The sequence below is a fragment of the Crocuta crocuta genome, unplaced genomic scaffold, assembly GCF_008692635.1.
Source record: "Crocuta crocuta isolate KB4526 unplaced genomic scaffold, BGI_CrCroc_1.0 scaffold784, whole genome shotgun sequence".
NCBI lineage: Eukaryota > Metazoa > Chordata > Mammalia > Carnivora > Hyaenidae > Crocuta > Crocuta crocuta.
Window position 1 is genome coordinate 118,321 of NW_027527953.1, and position 9,457 is coordinate 127,777.

Consider the following 9,457-nt stretch of genomic DNA (forward strand, 5'->3'; position numbering starts at 1 on the left):
GATTTTCTTTTGGAGCTCCACAGCTTACTGGACAAAACAGAGATAAAAATAAAAGACTATGAGTATAGATCATTTGAAATTATCCACAGTTAAACATAAAGAGAAAAGAGAGTGAAAGAGGGGAAAAGAGGAACAAAATATCAAAGAACTATAAAACAATATTAATTAATCTTACATATAACTGGAAACCCTGACAAAGAAGAGAATGAGAGAGAATAAATCTTTGAAATGATAACGGATGACAGTTTTCCAAAAGTAATGAAAGTCAACAAACCACAAATCCAAAAACATCACAGAATATCAGACAGGATAAATACAAAAACACACAAATACCACTACCACCACCACCACAAGAATAACAAAAACAACAAACACAGAAACTTTAGTCAAACTGCTCAATAACAAAGATAAAAATAAATCTGGGGGAAGGCAGATGTGGAGAAGAAATCAAATCCAGAGTAACAAAAATAAAAATTCAGCAGACTTCTCATAAGATACTGTGGAATATACAAGTAAATGGATTGAAATCTCTAAAATATGGAAAGAAAAATGTCATCCAAGAATAGTATACTTTTTAAAAATGAAAGTGAAATGAAACTTTTTCAGTGAAACAAAAGTTGAGAGAAGTTTTTTTGCCAGGCTTCCTTCTCTGCAAGTAATTGCAATAACATAATTAAGTTCTCTGACCACAACAGAATAAAACTAGAAATCAGTAACAGAAACAAATCTGGATATTCCTCAAATATTTTGAAATTAAGGATATACTCTTAAAACTGATGGGATTGTATAATAAATTCTATACACATACAACAAATTCTATATGCATATAATTATAGTAAATTATTGAAATTGTATACATGGTTATATTTCTGATATACATTGTTTTAAAAAATTAAATGTTGAAATGTATTTGTAAGTGTCTAAATCTATATTTGTGTGAAATATGTAACATATATTTATGTATCTTTATATAATTTCAGCTAAGTTTCTAGAAATCCCATTTATTTCTTTGTCAGATCTATGTCTAGTCATTCCTGATAATTACTTATTGCTTTCTCTTCCTTGTGACCCAAATCTTCATTTTGTAAAAGTGTATACTCTGCATCTAAATTTGTCATTTACACTTTCTCCTGATTGTCTATTATAGAAGTTGACCTCCTTATGATCTTGTGGATCTTTGATTTTAGAGTCTTATTTACTTGATTTAAATCTGTTGGGAATATTTAGTTGCTAAATTTTGAATATTTTTCTCTGAATAGGATTTGTGTCTACTTAAACCATATTTCAGATAGAGATGATTATTTTATTCTTTCTGGAGATGCCTGGATTAATCTGTATATCTTAGTTTCAGCTTCTCCACCTTTTAATACATCAAAGCTTAGTATCATACTAGCAGTGCTTTCATTGGCTTTTTCCATCATGATAATCTTGTTCTCCCTTCTTGCTATCTGATCACTTCTCTTTTTTTTAATGTTTTATTTATTTCTGAGAGAGAAAGAGAGAGATAGTGTGAGCAGGGGAGGGTCAGAGAGAGAGGGAGACACGGAATCCGAAACAGGCTCCAGCCTCTGAGCTGGCCATCAGCACAGAGCCCATCGCAGGGCTCGAACCCACGAACTGTGAAATCTTGACCTGAGCCTAAGTCGGACGATTAACTGACTGAACCACCCAGGCGCCCCTCTATCTGAGCACTTCTAGTTCATATTTATTTTGTGAATTTTACCTTTTTCAAAATGTGGGTAATTGTTGGGCTTTTGGAGATCCGTCTACATTTTGTGTTCTTTACAATACTTTGCTAAATGTCTTCTTTCTAAAATAGAATTGTTTTATGGTAGGATGATCTTTCAATATATCTAGTCTGCCATACACCTGGTAGCAGAAGTCTCATTCTCATCCCCTTTTTTTTTTTTAATTTTGTTGAATTGTTTTAAGAAAAAAATATTTTTGAGAGAGAGAGAGAGAGAGAGAAAGATGGAGCATGATTGGGGAAGGGGCGGAGAGAGAGGGAGACACAGAATCTGAAGCACGCTCCAGGCTCTGAGCTGTCAGCACAGAGTGCAATGCGGGGCTCAGACCCGCAAACTGTGAGCTCATGACCTGAGGTGATGTCAGTTGCTTAACCAATGAGCTACCAAGGCATCCCTAACTCTTGTTGAATTTTTGCCTGATCTCTAATATCTTTGTGATCCTTGGGACCAGTGTGCCCTCTGTTGTTAGACCTGAGGGTTAGATTAGAGTAATAAAGCTATATCAGCAAGGGCTAGAAGCTAGGGACCAGAAATATCTGCTCGGGTATGGNTGTTGGGTCTTTGTGAATAAAAAATTGATTGTGTGCTTGTCAAGCGGATGGTTAAGGAGAAAGGAATTTAAATGCTACTTGCAGTTATACTGGGTGAAGATAACTGCAATCTATGTCTATCAATGACTCTGGAAGCATTGACACTCCTGGGCGAAGAACATTCCAGTCTCTAGAAGGACTCGTAAAATTAGTCATTTTGAACCTGGGTACTATTTTGACATGCTGTTCGGAGTACCAAGGGTCTTGGTACAAGAGAATATGATTTCGCTGATTACCTGATATAGATTACAAGGCAAGAACGTCATAAAAAACAAAAACAAAGCCAGAAACAAGGCAAAAGCCTAGCTTATAATATATAAACAATGACATATAAGAAGGAAAATCTCTCTCCTTGCTCTTTTCCCCCTTGCTTTTGTATTCCATCTCTTGGATCCTTATCACACTTAGTGAATAGATAATTTGCATTTTATTTAAGCTCCCCTGTGTAATATCCTGTTGTCCTGATTCAAATACCAATCTTACCAACCAGTAATTCTCATTTCTTTTGGTATAGACAACTCATGAGAATTCACTTTAATGCTTCTTAGCATTTGATACCCACTAATATAACTACAGTTTTTGCTTTTTCCCTAGAAGACTTTAAACTTCATGAAGGCTAGGATCATATTTGTTTTGTTCATTACTATTTTCCTATATATATTTCCATAGTTTTGAATTAATGAATGAATAACTATCAGGGAACTTACGGTGTAGAATGTGTGGCCAAGGGCTATTTGGATAATATATCTAAAGTGACTGGGACCCCTGGGTGGCTCAGTTAAGCCTCAGACTCTTGATTTTGGCTCAGGCCCTAGCCTCAAGGTTGTGAGATTGAGCCCCACATGGGGATGGGGGGAGGGCTGACAGCATGGAGCCTGCTTGGAATTCTCTGTCTCTCTCCTACTTGCGTGCACGCACATGCACTCTCTCAAAAAATAAACATTTAAAAAATAATAATGTAAGAAAACACAATTCTCTCTCCTTCTGCCCCTCCCCTGTTCACATGCACATGCTCTCGCTCTCTCTCAAAAACAAAAACAAGACAAACAAAAGCATAGTGACAGATAATATAATGTTCAAAGTTGTTATAGCAATAGCTTTCTAGAAAATTCTTTTTTTAATAATATGGTTCACTTTCTGGAAAAGATATCTTATTGGAAAATGAGAATAGCCCTCACAGTTGAATTTTGAATATTCTATTTTAACAGCTTTTTAATTTAGAAGAATAAACTCTTTGAGCCTCAGTTTCTTCATCCATGAAATGGGGACAATAAAAACTACTCTTTATTGCTACTATATCTACAGTCCTACTGAAGTCAGGAAAGATGAAGAAGAATTTGAACTACCTGTATATAGGAACGATAATTTGTAGGGGAGCATGGGTTGAAGGGAAAATCAATATAAGAAAGATATTTCTCCAAGAGTAGTCAGTACTCCAACACTAAGAGTGAAATGTCTAAGTTGGATAGAAGACAAATGTGAAAATTTGGAGATGAGATCACGTTTGCCTGGGTTTTATTTTTTTTTAATTTATTTTTTATTTTTTTACAAATAGTTTATTGTCAAATTAGTTTCCACATAACACCCAGTGCTCATCCCCACAAGAGGGTAAAGTGAGTCATTGTTAAATTTTTCTTGAATTATCTAATCTCATCTGTTTTATATCTCACTTTATATTCCATCCATTCATTGTCTTTATCTTCCCCTTCACCAAACAAGAATAAATTTTACTAAATCTAGGAATGCATTATTTTCATGCAGACTTTCTTTCTTATTGTCACGTGTAAATGGCCACATACCAATTCACAGTCTTATTGTAAATACTGAAAAACTAGATTTATGACCCAGCTTTATATTAAATTCACATTTGCACAGAACTCAAAAGTGTACAAAGTATGTGCTGAGCTTTGTATAAATTCTAACTTTATATGAGGTACAAATATGATTTTTATATCTGGGGAATATTATGGGCACAGTATTCTATTAATGAACAATATTTAGGAACATTAAAAAACATATATGATTTTAATATCTGCTAACAGGTGAGCAAGCCATTCAATATCAATTACTCTAAGTAAGAAATGTAAAGCATAGTTATTTTTCATGATATTTATTTACTAAACAAAACCACATCTTAATTTGCTCTGAACTTCTGAATCTCCAGTTCCTATACCTTGAATTTTGGATCCAAACTCTTAATAGCAAAGATGACTCATCTGCACAGACATGTATAGAGACCAGAGGAGAAAATAAGACATGCTCAAGTTACAGCATCATTTTAAACTTAATTATATGCTACAAGTAGCCCACAACTCCATCTCCTTCTTAAAGGACAAAGAATGACATGAATAACTCTCTGGGATTATTTCCCAACATCCTTATTTATTAAAAATAAAACACAAACAGAGAAAGACAGATATTTCTAAAACATAGATGGCAAAGACAGAGAAACTTGTAGATGTACAGAATAAAGAACTGACATTTCTTTCTTCCAATGTTCACTTTCAGCAAAAGCCAAGCAAACATAACAGATCATCCAAGATCTCTTTGCTTCAAATAGAACTGCAGGAAGGCTATTGAGTTGTAAATAATAGATTAGAGACAAGGCTATTGGCTTTGAGGTTCAAAAGATCCTTCAAGTGTTTTTTAAATGACTGTACATACCTAGTAAGAGATAAATGATATTTAAATCATCCCAAGACCAGACTCTACCAGCCAAGGTATACCAGCCAAGGTAGAGCATTAAGAGCTTTTCAGAGACAGGAGAATAATTATGTTTACTTATCACAAGTTTTGATGGTGGAGTAAAGGTGCCAAAGTGTTTGGAAAGCACAGGACTCCCGTTCTGAGTAAATATTCTTGGGTTGGCTTTCAGAAACTAATTCTGGCTACGGGCAACAGATTTAGATGTGATTACATGTGCAGAGTTTGTGTGTATGTGTGTAAAAGAGATGGAACAGAGGAGAGGATTGGGGTGGAATGTGGGTGGCAATTGTCACAGCATATTGAGGTTACAGCAAAGCAGAAATTAGGTTAGAATCATTCATGATTGCTGTCAGGATTCACAGCTGGTACCTGGGCAGAAGGTAGAGAGTTGAGTTAGGAACTATGGTTAAAACACATAAGGAAGCAGCTGGGGCAGTTTCAGATCACGTGACTCAGGGATCAGACAAGAATGCCTATGAACATGTTTGCCAGTCCTTACATACAAAGTTAAGCTCTGTCAAACAAGAACAGACAGCAGGCAGTTCCTCATATTTTAGGTGATGGAGGGTGACTGTGACAGAGGATTAAGTGTATACATGGAACTTTTAAAGAAGCGTGGGTAATTCTCCTGTCTTCACGATGGAAGACAATTAATATTCCAAGTTGCGACTTATCCTAACAGCCTATGTGATAATGGTTCCCATCATACAAATGATTTTTTTTCTCTTTTCTTTAAAAGTTTACTACAGGATTCAAGTGAATTATGTATAGATTTGTAAAGTTTAGTCGAACAACTTCTCAGCAGTAATCCTCTGTTTTGAACCTTGATAGATCTTTGTAATTTTCATGTAGTACTTGCATTCTGACATGTAATAAAGTTACTTGTTTATCATTTTGGTCTCCAAAAACATTGTTACATGAGCTCCATCGGAACAAGAATTTGTTTAGTTATTGCAAAGGAAAATATGTTTATAAACAGAGAAATATATACGTTAGTAAATTTTCATAAAATTTTAGACAATATTATATATTAGTAACCACAAATGATTTTACCACCAAGAAAAAAACAACTATCAAAATGCTAGGGAAATTTTTTGTAGTGTCCTTTAAAGTATATCTATGCTATGTTGTCACTTGCTTCTTTCATTTAATAATGTATCTTGGACACGAAGCAATAGTGTAAGACAAGAAGGTAATGAGTTAGCCCTGTGTATGGGACCGCAGGAAAATGGATGGCACCATGGGGCTGTGCATCTGGGCATCAAAGCGGAAGTGGGTGTGAGAGCAGAAGTGGCCCGCTAGAGCTGGGGCCTTGAGGGGACTGAGCTTGTTGGTGAGGCAGGGGTGGTGTGACATGGCAGGCCGGTTCAGACTTATGGGGGATGGGGGGGAGTGTAGCCTGATACTGCTGGAGGTGAACAATCGCATCACTGAGGAGATACTCATGCTCAAGTTTGAGAACCCGGCCACCAGTAACAAACCAGAAGCATTAGAAGTAACATTTGCAGATTTCATTCCATGGAGTCCTCTATCATATTTCAAATCCTAATGGAGACAAAACAAAAGTGATTGTATTTCTTTGAAATTCTACAAGGAACTTCAGACATAGGGTGCTGACACGTAATTAAAGAGGGTGCATGGGAGATTCTTGGTAAATCCCAAATCAAGATACAGTGTCTCTTTGCTATACAACCTTGAAAATCTACCAGAATCCAAGGATTCCAGTGTGTATCAGGCTGGCATGTTGAAACAAAATTGTTCTGCCTCTGTCTTTGAGAAATACTTCCAATTCCAAGTAAAGGGCAAGGAAGGAGAGACCAGGGCAGTAATCCATTATAGGGATGATGAGATCATATATGGTGAGTGTAAAAAAAGACAGAGTCAGGGTGCCTGAGTGGCTCAGTTGGTTAAGCATCCAACCTTGGCTCAGGTCATGATCTCATGGTTTGTAGGTCCGAGCCCCGCATCGGGCTCTGTGCTGACAGTTAGCTCAGAGCCTGGAGCCTGCTTCAGATTCTGTGTCTCCCTCTTTCTCTCTGACCCTCCCCTGCTCACGCTGTCTCTCTCTCTCTCTCTCTCTCAGAAATAAATAAAAAACATTAAAAAAAAAAAAAGACAGTCACTGTAGTCTTCAGCGTTTAAGGATAACGATGATTTGGAAAAGTGTTCATGCAGGAGTTCAAAGAAGGACGCAGAGCCAACTACACATTCGCAAAGGTCCTCTTTAGCCACAGGGTACCTCCTCTGGAGCCAAAAGACCTTTTGTCAGTGCTGCACTGGGCAAGAACATTGGCTCTGTTACCTTCATGCCGTTCCCTCGCCGCACCAATGCCAGTGCGCGAGACAACGCTGTCAGCCTGATCCACGCATTCCGGGACTCTGTGCACGACTGCATTAAGTGCTCAAAGGCTTATATGCACACACGTGCACAGGCAAAAACTTCCGACTTCCTCAAGGTGCTGAACCGTGCCCGCCCAGATGCTGAAGGAAAAAAAAATGAAAACAATCCAATCACAGGAAGACCTTTTCATCCCACTAACTCTTGAGAACAGTACGAGGAGGCAGCTGACAACCTGCTATTGTATAATCGTAGCCTTTAATGTTGCACCTCTTCAGGTTCTTAAGGGAGTCTCTGTTTTGGTTCCGTTTTGGACACATTTGGAAAATAATTTGCAGAAATGAGCTGTGCTTGCAAGAACTTCCTAGCTTTCAAGAACTAAAAGAATTCCACTTGATCATCTTAGTTCCTTTTCTTTACCTTTCCTCCCTCATACCCTTTTCCTTCCTGCCTCTTTTCCAAGCGATTTTACTTTGCAACATGTTACTACTAATGAGTTGCAGGATAATGCAGTCTTTACTTGTTTTCTCCTATGTATTTGAGTTCAAAGCTCCTGTAATCTAAAGAAATACTGTTGAGGTCATGAATAAAGGAAATTTTTGTTTCTTAAAAAAATTATGAGTTAAGAGGGGCGCTTGGATGGCTCAGTCGGTTAAGCATCCGACCTTGGCTCAGGTCATGTTCTCACGGTTCGTGGGTTCGAGCCCCGCGTCGGGCTCTGTGCTGACAGCTAGCTCGGAGCCTGGAGCCTGTTTCAGCTTCTGTGTCTCCCTCTCTCTCTGACCCTCCTCTGCTCACGCTCTCTCTCTTCTCTCTCTCTCTCTCTCTCAGAAATAAATAAAACATTAAAAATTTTTTAAAAAAATTATGAGTTAAGAAATCTTTAGATATATATATCTATGAGTATATAAAATAACATAAATACATGTATCATCGGTATACTTCTCTTTCGTATTCTTTCTTGTACATATACATGAAAACAGTAGATTTTGATTATGACTTCACAACTTCTTATGGGAAGAGCCAAAAGCAAAGAAGAAAACAACATACATAGTATAATTATGGAAAGACCACAAGCGGAAACCACAAATTCTGAAAGTTTAGGATCAAGTTGAGGGATAATTTTATGATCTCTCGCTTTTTTTTTTGTAAGATAAAGACATGTAGAATTTTGAAAAAGAGCACCTTTAATTGTTTATGCCGCTTAAATTGTACAGATGATACTTTGGAGTATGGAAATGAAAGCAACAAGAAGAAAGCATCACTTTGTGGACAACAAATGCATTAAGTGCACAAAAGCCAGTATGTTTAAATGAATGTTATTTATTTATTTTGAAGTACCGCCTCGTGGCATTGTTATACCTAGATGAGCCAATGCATGTAATAAACATTTATTTATGAGAGAGATAGAGAATGCATGTGCACACATGCATGAGCCAGGGAGGGGCAGAAAGGGTGGGAGAGAGACGATCCCAAGCATGCATTGAGCCGCACATGGGGCTCGATCTTACGACCTTGTGAGATCATGACCTGAGCCATAATCAAGAGTTGGATGCTCAACTGACTAAACCACCCAGGCACTCCATGAATGTTATTTTTTAACTGCTCAGTCTGTTATCTAAGAGAAATGACTTGGGAGCCAGGCTGAGCACTTTGGAAACGGTACAAGGAGATATCTGAGTTTCAGCTTTACAGATACTAAACAGTGTCAGTAATGGTAGGTGAACCATAAGGTATCCAAGTGCTTCTTGTGTTTCAGTGGAATTGAATGCATTGTGAAACCAAAAGAAAAACATTTTACTTTTTCCCATGTTGGTTTATGTTCACTGAAGTGGAGACTCAGCATACATCACTGTACGTCAGAGACATGAACAATGAGGCCTATGGAAGTTATAGGCAATGCTTTAAAAACCCACCCAGAGGAATAACAATTAGAAGTTTCATGTGGAAAGCAAAACCTGAAGCCCTTAAAATGGGATAACTGGTTTCTCTGAATAAACCAGAACAAATGAAACAGAAACGATATATGCATAATTAACTTTATTATGGAATGAAACTGCTCTGAAATAAATACA

The 9,457-nt window shown here is 37.2% G+C and overlaps 1 pseudogene; it reads left to right on the forward strand.

Moving 5' to 3' along the window:
* Positions 1-6,398: 6,398 nt before the first annotated feature.
* Positions 6,399-7,590, forward strand: LOC144222034 (actin-related protein 2/3 complex subunit 2 pseudogene; annotated as a pseudogene).
* The last annotated feature ends 1,867 nt before the right edge of the window (positions 7,591-9,457 follow it).